The following is a 10,937-nucleotide window of genomic DNA, read 5'->3' on the forward strand; positions in this document are numbered from 1 at the left end:
CTACCACTGCTGTTGTTCTACTCTATGGTATCTGTCAGACGGTCGGCGGGTTTGTCTTTATGATCATTATGTTTGTATCCAAATGAACTTCAGATGAAATGCTAAAAAAAATATGACATGAATGTGGTTGTTAGTGAATCATCTGAGATGCAGGCGTTGCTTTCAGGACGACTAAGTCACAGTCGTGCATTTTAAACGTAGTCCAGGTTCAGAATGTGCTCCATCAGCTGTTCAGCACGTATCACCATGAGAGCAACGTGGTGGAAAGCTGCTTTACAAATCCTGCAGTTTGGAAGAAACCAGTGGAAGAAACTTGACAACTTGTTGGTGAGGATGAGTGGACAGAAGCAGAGTGTTCAGAGGAACATTAAATCTGGGAATGAGTCCAGAAATCTTGGCTTTAATATGAACCATGTTACTGTTCTGCCTTGGTGCCATCTTGGACGGTCAGCGTCCTCTGGATGGTTCCTGCACCTCATCTTGAGAACCTCTGGCCTACAAGCTGCAGCAACGACGGGGCGGACTGTCTAAGAAACCAAGTGAATTCCTTGGAAGCACACGCGTGTGGCTGCAGTGGGTAAATACACTCAGTGTGCGTGGGGGCGAGCAGAGCGCGCGCTCCGCCGAGCAGCCAGTCCCGACTGAAGCCTTCCGAAATAACGCACGTTTCAATCCAACTTGTTGACGCCTCTCTGATCCCTGCCGGAGCGAAGGGGATCGCACCAGCGCCGGGAAGCCCCCGTGTCTCTCCCCGGGGGGCTTGATTGTTGCTGGAGACACCCCACGAGGAGCTGCGTCCTGGTGCTTCACACGGAGACGCGCCGGAGCAACACTTTTCTTTTTATGTTCACACTTTTCAGTCTTTGTGGTGATTGAACTCTGGAGGAGAAAAAGAAAAGTGTCGTTGCTGCAGCTCCTGTTATGGACATCACTACATGATGCTCTCGAGTCGCGCAACTTGTCCGGATCCCAGCTCTGGACGCTGCTTGCGGTGACTTATATCTGAATACAGACACGGACGCTCCACCTTTACAGAAGAGATGTGAAGCAGTTTCAGGACTTACAGCTACCACATTTACAACAGCTGGTACCCGCTGAATGCAACCAGTCCGAATCCTGTGTGTCCGTACTGGACGTGCGTAAACGAAGGAGCTCGCTGCCGGGATCCCAGGTTCCTCTGCTGCTCCGCGTTTATCAGAGACGGGGAGGAAAGAGCGTCACCAAATGAGGGAAAAGACATGGTGAGTTTAACTATCGTGTGTTTTGTCTGTTTGTTTTATAACCTCTCCACGGATCCACGAGTGTTCCCGTTACGCACAGGGCTGAGCGCGCAGCCAGAGGATATGGAGACATCATCGGTTTACTCTGAGCTCTCCTAACGCAAATATCACCGGCAGAAAATATCAACGGACACCGTTAAAACAGCTCAGCAGAGAATCCTACAGTAGTCCAGACACAAAAGATGCAACAGGGTCACTGGTGACTGTCACTGGATGGGATTATTCTGGTGACAGATGTTACTGAGTTTAAGAAGAAAGTATTCTACCATGAGGTCACCAGGAGTCACAAAATGAGTCCCTGCGTGGAAGCAGCCAGAGCTTCACATTAGTGTTCAGTGTGAGAGACGTGATTAAAGCTGCATGAAGCCTCAGTGCCCAAACAGGAGAACACTGGCCTCAAAGGAAGGATGTTTAAAAGCACAACACACCACTGACTGCATCCCAGTCAAACCTCACACACCTGCCCTGTACCTGTTCATTTTACTGGTCAACCTAATGGGACATGCCGAGTACTTTCCATCTCAATACCAGTAAAATGGGACCTTTGAAAGCTGTGACTCCAGTTCAGGGATCAGGCTGGTGGCAGGTCCAGTTTATTAAGCTTGTTTGTTTACAGAATGAGGCTTAAATTCATAATGAGGCGTCACGTGTGACATGAAAAGTGTTCCCTTCAGAGAAAAGCCCCTGGCTGACTTCTAATGATGATGATGGCAGTATGTTGAGGGTGTTTACCTCCAGCACGGCACACGCAGCTGGATTCATCCAGCAGATGTAGGGCAGGAGAGTTCAGCACCACGAGGCCGGTGCTTGTGATTTAAGTGAGATATTTACGGAGCTAATATGTGCTTGTTTGTTACGGTGCCGGCTGTGAAGCCGTGCAAATCATCAAGGCTTTAATATTGTCTTCACATTGCATGTTTGTGGAAAAGAACTGCAGATATTTCCACAGTTTTTTTCTGATCATCTCTGAAGGAGAAATGTGTGAAGATTGTTCTTTTGCCATTAGCTGGTAGGAGGAGAGGTGAGCAGCCCAGCATTAAGTCCATTCCAGGGTGGAAAATATAGACCTGTCCTCTGTGCTCTCAAGCTTTTCACAAACCCACCCGGCGCTCTCCTCCGAGAGAGAGTGTTGCTTTTCCTTTTTTTGCTTTAAGTAGCCGACTGATGTGAGAGATACTCAGCAGAATGAAAGAGAACCAGCAGCCCTGCGCTCCCCTCAATGTGTTTTTCAGCACACGGTGTCCCTCCATTTCTCTGGGAGACTGACACACACATGTGGACTTTCCTCTCTCGCTCCGGAGCAGAGCTACACACACACTCACACACACACACACACACACCTACACACACACGCACACACAGTAACACACACACACCTACACACACACACACACACACACACACACACCTTAACAAGCAGGGTGTGACTGAAGACAGAGACATAAGCCGACTGTCCATTGACACTCTGGTTAGTGTCCTCTGTCTACCTGATGATCAAACTGAATTACGGCGGATTATGATGTTCTTGAATGTGTAATTTTCTTACACAACGATGGAGGAGTCTTCTCCCGTCGTCTCGGCCGTGAGGGAGCGTATCACAAAGAGGATCCATTTGTAGCTCCTTCATCAAAGTGTAAAATTCTGGTTTAATAATTAATATAGGAACAGGCGGTTAATGCCTGATGGTTTCCAGGGCGCACCGTGTGTGAATAGAAGAGCAGCTCTCTGGTATGTCCTACCACATGTGGAGGATGTGGGGCTTTATCTCATTGTTTCTATCAATGATGAATACGTTGCACTGGTAGTAATGGACATTCATTTGTATTTTTACACATGATAGTAAACAGGTCAGAGACTTTATTTATTGACAGTAAGTCTGCATTTATTTGGTCAGTAATGTACTTTGGAATTTTTCCAGGTTTTGAAAAGAAATGACAGAAATAAATATGAATCTGTTCCTCTGCTCACACAGCCAGCTGTCTCTCCAGACTGTAGCATGTAGAGAACCAGGACTTTTAGGCACCGCTATGCTGCTGAAGAGCAGAGGGGTCATGCATTTATATGCTTTTACCGTTTCCATGAAGGTGGACATCTGCTGCACTGATTAAGATGCAACTTCATCCAAAGTTCTTGAGAACAAGCTACAGACTGTAAATAAAAGCTGGAGGCAGCCTTCAGGTTGGAAAAGTAACGGTGACTTAAACCTGCATTCTCTTTAATGGCCAGCAGGGGGCGACTCCTCTGGTTTTAAAAAGAAGTATTGAAGTCTCTAAGAAAAGGGCTCTGCTTCTTTCCTGATTTATTACCTCAGAAAACATTTTCCCAATAAGTTCATAGTTTCTTTTCATACATCAGGATGTTTGTTTTGTATGTTACGCTCCCATTCAGAGTAAAACAGGCGACAAAGCGGCTTTATGCTGGGACGACCTTGTGATTGACAGGACTTAGGAATGGGCATGAACGGTGTCCTTCCCACTCAGAGTCATTCAAGCAGCAAGTTCCTGGGCAGCTGTGGCTGGGTGATAGAGTGGGTTAGCCTCTAATTGGAATGTCAGTGATCCTCAAAGTGTCCTTGAGCAGGAGAATGAAGCCGAAGTTGCTTCTGATGGCAGGCGTGCACCTTGCTGCCGTTGGTATGCGAGTCTGGATCAGTGAGCAGAAACACACTGATGTGTAGAGCCGAGCTGAGGTGAGGAGGCGCTGCAGAGCTTTGGGCCGTTTACCTGGGCGGACAGATGAGGCCACAGCTCCTCGAATGGTCGCTTGAGGGTGACTCCAACAAGAAGCTATTCCCTACAAACCCCAGTGTTAAAATTTACAGCAGGAAACAATCCAGCCTGCGACAAACAGTCTCTAAAGCTGATGAACGTGTTGTACGGGGGTTAAACTTTTAGGTAACTGACTCATGATCAGAGTTTTAAGGCTTACAGATGCAGGATTATGGGTGAGACAGGTGAGTGCTGTCAGGACATCCAGAGGCTTTCACATGGATCCGTGGACATCCTGGTGGCTCTTTCATATACAGTCCATGCATGCAGCCAACACGTCTTGTATGGAAATGTGTGGGCTTGAAACCCTGAGACGTGAGCCAGGCAGCGTTTTCATCCAACTCGTGGAGCTAACATTAGTACAATTATCCATCCAGCTGGAGCACAAATCAATAGTTTTCAGCTGACAGATTCACCAGACACTGGCAACGAATGAGAAGTCTGTTTCTGTCTGTACCTCCATCTGACATCAAGACGCCATTGTTTTAAAACGCGCTACGAATGATGAGAAGTGGACCGCCGTCACTGCTGCCGTGCCAGAACGGAAAGGTGGAACCAAACGAGACGAGGCTGAGCAGATAGTCGGCTGCAACACGCTGACTTACAGAATAGATGTGAACGTCACTGTAGAGTCTTCCAGTGACACACCAGCAGCCTCTCCCTCCCAGCGTCTTCATTGTAATTCACAGGCCGTAGCCTAGCAGAGGTTAGCCTGTCAGGGCCGGTGTAATGTGTGTCTGTCGGGGTCTGTCGATCCGAGACCAGACCTGTAGCCGTCCAGCTGAACTGTAGGACTGAAACTGAGGGAACAAGATGCAGATTTGTAGCTGAGCTCTTCCACAGTTACAGCATTTATCACCACCTGACATAAACCACGTAGCTCCAACATTTCTTCAGGATCTAGCAGCAGATAGAACACAGCAGGCTGGAGGTGATTCAGCCCAGCGCCGTCGTTGCGTTGTTTGTCCTGTTTACAGTACAGAGCGACACGTGAGCCGGCCGAGTAGCAGCATCGCAGCCGAGCAGATGGTGGAGCAGCGTCTGTGAAGAAGCGTTTACCATTCAGCTGTAAAACACTCCACGCCGAGAACATAGCGTCGCCACAAGGCTTTTAAGGACCGCGGGAAGCTATACATGAATATGTATGAATTCATGTGGATGTTGTTCCAGTACCAGAGAACGATCAATACCTGAATAACGACCAGGAAATAGTGGGAAAGATGAACCGAGCGCCGACACTGAACTCATTAACCGGCTTAACTGCTGACAGGAGAGAGCGCTGACTACCGGCAGACGGACTAGACGTCGTAAAGTCGGTGAGAAGTCGACCTGACGGCGGGTCTCAGAGGTGACATGGCTGATAGAGAATGTGTTTGTGTGTCACCACTGTGATGACACACAGGGCAAACAGATCAGGCAAACGAGAAGCAATAAAGTCAACATGCAGCAGTGAATGGAGAGCTTCCAGCGCAGGAACGGCGACCTGTCGTAGCACCAGGGCTTCCTGCAGCGCTCCAATGTGTTGGACTGATGAGCTGCACAAGGATCTGTCCAGTTTAGCAACTTAAAAGTAATTAATCAGAACGATGTCGAGGGGAAAACTTTTACAACTTGAGATAAGTTTAGAAGCAGTGCTGATGTGTGATGTTGTTAACTGGATGTCCACCAGCTGGCCAGTTTCACTGAGCACAGTCTGAGATCTGGACTTGAGTTGATTCATCGACGGCGGCCAAACTTGTGTGTGAATACAGAAGCATCCTGTGAGTGCTGGAGCCCAGAGGATGCTGGTTGGTGGAGCTGATGCTGAAGCAGGTTTTCAAAACATCCCAGTATGGATCTTTCTGATGATACTTTTTCCTGGGCAGGGTGATTTATCACGATATAAATGAGAACATTTGCGATAGCTGACGATGTAATTGACAAAATAATTCAAAACTGCACAACTTTATTGGTGCAAATTTTAAAAAAAGAACAATTTCTTTTCCATTTATCAAGAAGCTGTTTGTGATTAAAGCTGTTTGTACTGAAATCAACAGGGTGGCGAATATTCAGACCTCAGAGTTACTATCCAAACACCACCACATAAACGAATGTTCTGATATCCAGGTCCAGTCCTGCTGTGTTGGTCGATGCACAGCGTCCACACTCCTCCTCGGTCGGCGCCACGCTTCTCACTCCGTGTGCATTAAACCGGACCAAAGCAACGGCACTGAGCGTTTCCTCAAAGAGCCGTAGAACTGTGGTGTTATTTACAAGAACACTGATGGTGCAGATATACTGGTATTATGTTGATGTACTGGTATTGATGTACTGGTCTTAGCTTGATGTACTGGTATTATATTGATGTACTGGTATTATATTGATGTACTGGTATTGACATACTGGTATTGACATACTGGTATTATATTGATGTACTGGTCAGGCTTTAGAATGTGCGTCTGTAAGTGCACGTGAGTGTGCACGTTGCCTTTCCAGCTCACTGTTCCAACCAGCTCGGGCTCCATTTCACGGCACGTTTCACCTCTTTCATCAAATCCTCTTGTCATTTTTCATGCTGCTGCGTTTTCTCTTTACGCCGGAGTTAAAGCAATCCAGAGGATTGAGGCTGTAATCCCATTGGATTTACAGGCAGGATTATTCACCAGGGATTGGACTCGCTGTGAGGAAGCAGAACAACACGCCTCCGTCTGTCTCCGCTCGCCGTCTCCACGCCGGTGTTTGAACCGAGCGGACACTCCTCCACGTCGTAGCGTCTCAGGACGACGTGGACCACGTTTGGTTCTGATTCAGGAGGACTTCACCTCAGACGCCTGACATTTGTATCCTCAAGTCTTTCTCTCAGCGCCTTCCTTCTCGTCTGATCTTGACTTCTTCTCTTTCCTTGCTCTCTTTGTATTTGCCTTTCCTCTCCTTATCTCTTGGTCTGATTTATCTTTTCTCTTCCTGTATCTGTCCACCTCTGACTATCCAGATAATTAGAGCCAAACCCAGAGGCTGGGCCCTCCAGTTTAAGGCTGTAATTATAGATCATGACAATTTGTCACTTGCCCTGAACCTGACAGCAGCGGTCACATGTGGATCCATCCCAGCCTGTACTCGTCACCTCACAGCAGCAGCAGCCGCCGCTCAGGCCGTCAGCGGTCAGCGTCTCCAGACCGACTCCACACTGAAGACGCCTCTTTCTGTTTCAGAGGCAGATGAGCAGCTTGCTGTCCTGCATTATCCAGCAGTCTGTGATTATTGACTGGAAGGAGTGGAAGATACCACTGGGAGGACGAATAAAGGAGTTTAGCTTCTATGATGTGCACCTCAGTCTGCAATGCGGACTTTATCTTTGTCTGAGGCCTCATACCGTTGGTCCTGTGGAGGGTTTATGTGTTGGTGCTTTTTAATCTGCTTGTCCTGCTGCAGTTACAACCTTTTAATGATGGGTTATTGATTCAAGCAACAACAGGTTCCCTGTTTGTTTGATGAAGAGAATTCATTTTTGGGGCCTGAATCATTTCTGTTCTATAAATCCAGTGATGCTGTTGCAGACGATGGGCTTCATAGAAGAGTGATTTATACAAAGCTTGAAGCGTCACGGAGGAGAGAGTTTTAAAGAATTCACGGCGTTCACAACCTTTGAGCTTCGATGTCGTCCGTTTATCCACAGAAGGAAACTTGACTCAGTCTTTGTGCTTTCTATGTTTACTTCCATAAACACTGAGCACGCTCGCTGCGTGTGACGTCGTCGTGTCCTCTTCTGCACATGCGGGACACTTTTGGCTCGTATGAAGTTCACACAGCAGATCACATACAAGTCGCATTGAAGTGGAAACGTGAAGGAAGTCACAAAGAAATCCTCATTGAGCATCAAGTCCTGCAGTGTGAACGTAGCCAATCTGTGGGATTGTTCAGTCAGATAATACGCCGTCATCCTGATTGGTGACATTAAATGTCATGTCGGAGTCACAATCCAAGGCTGTCGCTATGTTAAGGCTGTTTTTATGGGTTCTGTTGGTTTTTCCTACAAACCTGTCAGACAGCAGGTTTAGGATTGTTAAGGGTCGATTATCGAGTCACTCTAAATGTTAAGAGCTGTGAAGCCGTGTCTGAGCTTTAGAACAGAACAGAACTTCAAACACTTTATCCTGCAACGATACAGTTCAAAGAAAGTTTAAAGTTTACTTAATGGATGGATTTTAAATATATATAAATGTAATTTGACTGTGTGCACCTTAAAGTCTGAGGCTGAAAAGTTGCATCTGACAAACGGAGCTGAGACGAATGAGGCTGGTTGTGATCTGACAGCATCTTTACAACACACACACACACACACACACACACACACACAGACTTGTATACAACAGTGAGTTTTCAAAGTCTGTACATCTTTCCTAGAGTTTAATTTTGGGCCTCTCTCTGAACAGGGAGCTGGTTGTTAGCGCCTCTCTGAATGTTTTAGGGCGGCGGCGGCGGCGGCCCAGACTGTTAATTGACAGCCCCGTCTCTCTGTCAGAAACTTGATTCGAATTTTGCTCAACACTTCTTGCAAATTCAGAGTCGAGATGTCAGAGTTTCTGTTCTTTTTCTTACTTACAAATAGGCTTACACACATTTTCTCTGGGGTTCTGAAGTGCTGCGTGGATCCATCCAGCCTAATTGACAATAAAATCGTTACACCGGCTCCACGAAAACTTGAGCTGTCGGCGTCGTGCTCCCCGACTGACCATCACCGCAGAATATTCAAAACCGCACGAGAACACCAGAGAAGTTTATCTGTAAAGAGCAGTTTTAGACCTTTGCATCAGTGATAGGAGACATTAAAACAATTAAAACCACATAAACTAGTTAACGTGTCGATAAGGGAGGAGGAGAGCAGCTTTAGTCTACTTACAGAAGCTTCACGTGCACATAATGTGATAAAGGGCGTCAGGGTGTTCATCCATTATGCATTCAGCCCTTTTCACAAACAGCCATTGATGTGTTTATCCTTAATCGAGCCTCTGACTGACGTTTATCAGAACGCTGCTCACATGAACGCCCCTGAAGCTGTTCCTGCTCCACGTCTCTGGACTCCAGTGTTGTTTCTACTGTCAGCCGATGACGAGTTGCTGTTTAACGATAACACAACATCGGTTTGTGCGTCTCACGCAGACCGTACAGTCGGCTGAGAACTGTTGTTTTTTTTTCTGCACAAACTGCCCCAAGATCTAATCAGCCCACAGTGAGCGTCTCTGTTGAGACCGCCGTCCGCCAGACCCGCTCCTGCTGCAGAACCATTACTCCTTACGTCCTCCTCTCAACGCGCTCGCTGCTGCAGGGCTCCAGTTTGATCCAATTTAAGTGTACATGGTAACCCTGGGCTGTATGAATCTAAATGCTTTATTCCACCGGCGCTCTCTGGATTCACACCAAATCAATTTGGAAACAAAAGGAACAGACTTCCTACAAAAGTTAGCTTTAATTAAACAACAAATCAACAATCGATCCAACAGCTGGACGTAATTTATGACACGTCTGAGCTGGACGGGTTGCTGCTTATTCCCAGGCTTCATTATTTCTTCGAAGCCATGAATACATTAACAGTGTTCCCGTATCATCTACCACACAATACGTCCTCCTGTATGTATGAGCAGCGACTATTTATAGCTGCTGCTGCCCATCTCTCATACTTTCTATCATCAGTTTCTGTCAATATGGGAAAGCTGAACCTCCAGCAGGCTTCCACGCCGGCTCTTCAGCGCTCCTCTCGTCTCCTGGATGGATCACTGTTTTCCAACCTCTGGTGAATCACTGCCCTTCACTTCTATGACGTGCACACACACTCCAACATAAGAGGTAAAGATAAAAGCACTCCTGTTTGTCATCATGCGTTGATATGAGTTCCTCCTGAGGCGCTTCCTCTCTCACAAACATCAAGTCCTCCAGAGCTTCTTCACTGTTTGTGTGACAGAAGGAGTTTAACTCACGGCGTGTCTCCAGTGGGTTGACTTTTTTTTTTATTAACTGGGCAAATAGATAAATGTAGAAAACATCTTAGTCGCTGTCACGATGCAGCAGATGAACACAACTCAAGCAGACTGATAAATGTGCTGCAAGTAGCGCAGATGATGCTGAGGTTGGATGAAGTTGTTCTCTGGAGCTTTATGACTTCTGGAGATGAAGTTGAGGACTAGTCAGAGGTGTTGGAGATGAAACATACCGCTGGTTTGTTTTAACATCTTGATCCTGATAACAGAGCCTCAGCCCTTAGCTTAGCATTAGCCAACTAAAAAACAATCTTACAAAGTTCACGTGGTTAATCTGAAAGCTTGTGTTACTTCTAAACTCTGGAGGTAATAGTGAACATCACGGCCACGTTTCACTGGACACGACAGGATGTTTGGACATAAAAGCATCATCTTCTGCTGTAGCTGCTTGAAGCCTGTTTCCTGCATCAGTGTTGTTCTGAAGTGAAGCTCTGGGTGTTCCTAAAACACAACATCCTGTCGGTCACCTGGTGCATCAGGTTCGGCTGATGGACCGGCTGTGATGCTCGCAGGTTTTCTGTCGTTTAAAAATGTGCAATAAAAACAAAACCAGTCTGAGGTACTTGGTAAGATGATGGAGTTTGTCCAGGCTAGTGTGGACAAATTCAGTTTTTTATGACATTATGAGAACATTTCTAACTAAAATGTAGAATTAGGAGAAATGTGTCATCGTTTAACCGATAAGGTTCTGTTGGCTGGATCAGGACTCTACATCCTACATGCTGACGGAGGAGCTTCAGCCTGAAACTTACACTCAGCTGCATCTTAAAAACACATTTTGTCGCCGTGACGATGGAAATAGTTTAGAATATAAGTAACTGGAAAAGAATAAATTACTGAAATATGACTAAATGAGGACTTCTAGGTTTGCTTTA

Source organism: Stegastes partitus, unplaced genomic scaffold, assembly GCF_000690725.1.
Source record: "Stegastes partitus isolate 25-593 unplaced genomic scaffold, Stegastes_partitus-1.0.2 Scaffold399, whole genome shotgun sequence".
NCBI classification, from domain to species: domain Eukaryota; kingdom Metazoa; phylum Chordata; class Actinopteri; family Pomacentridae; genus Stegastes; species Stegastes partitus.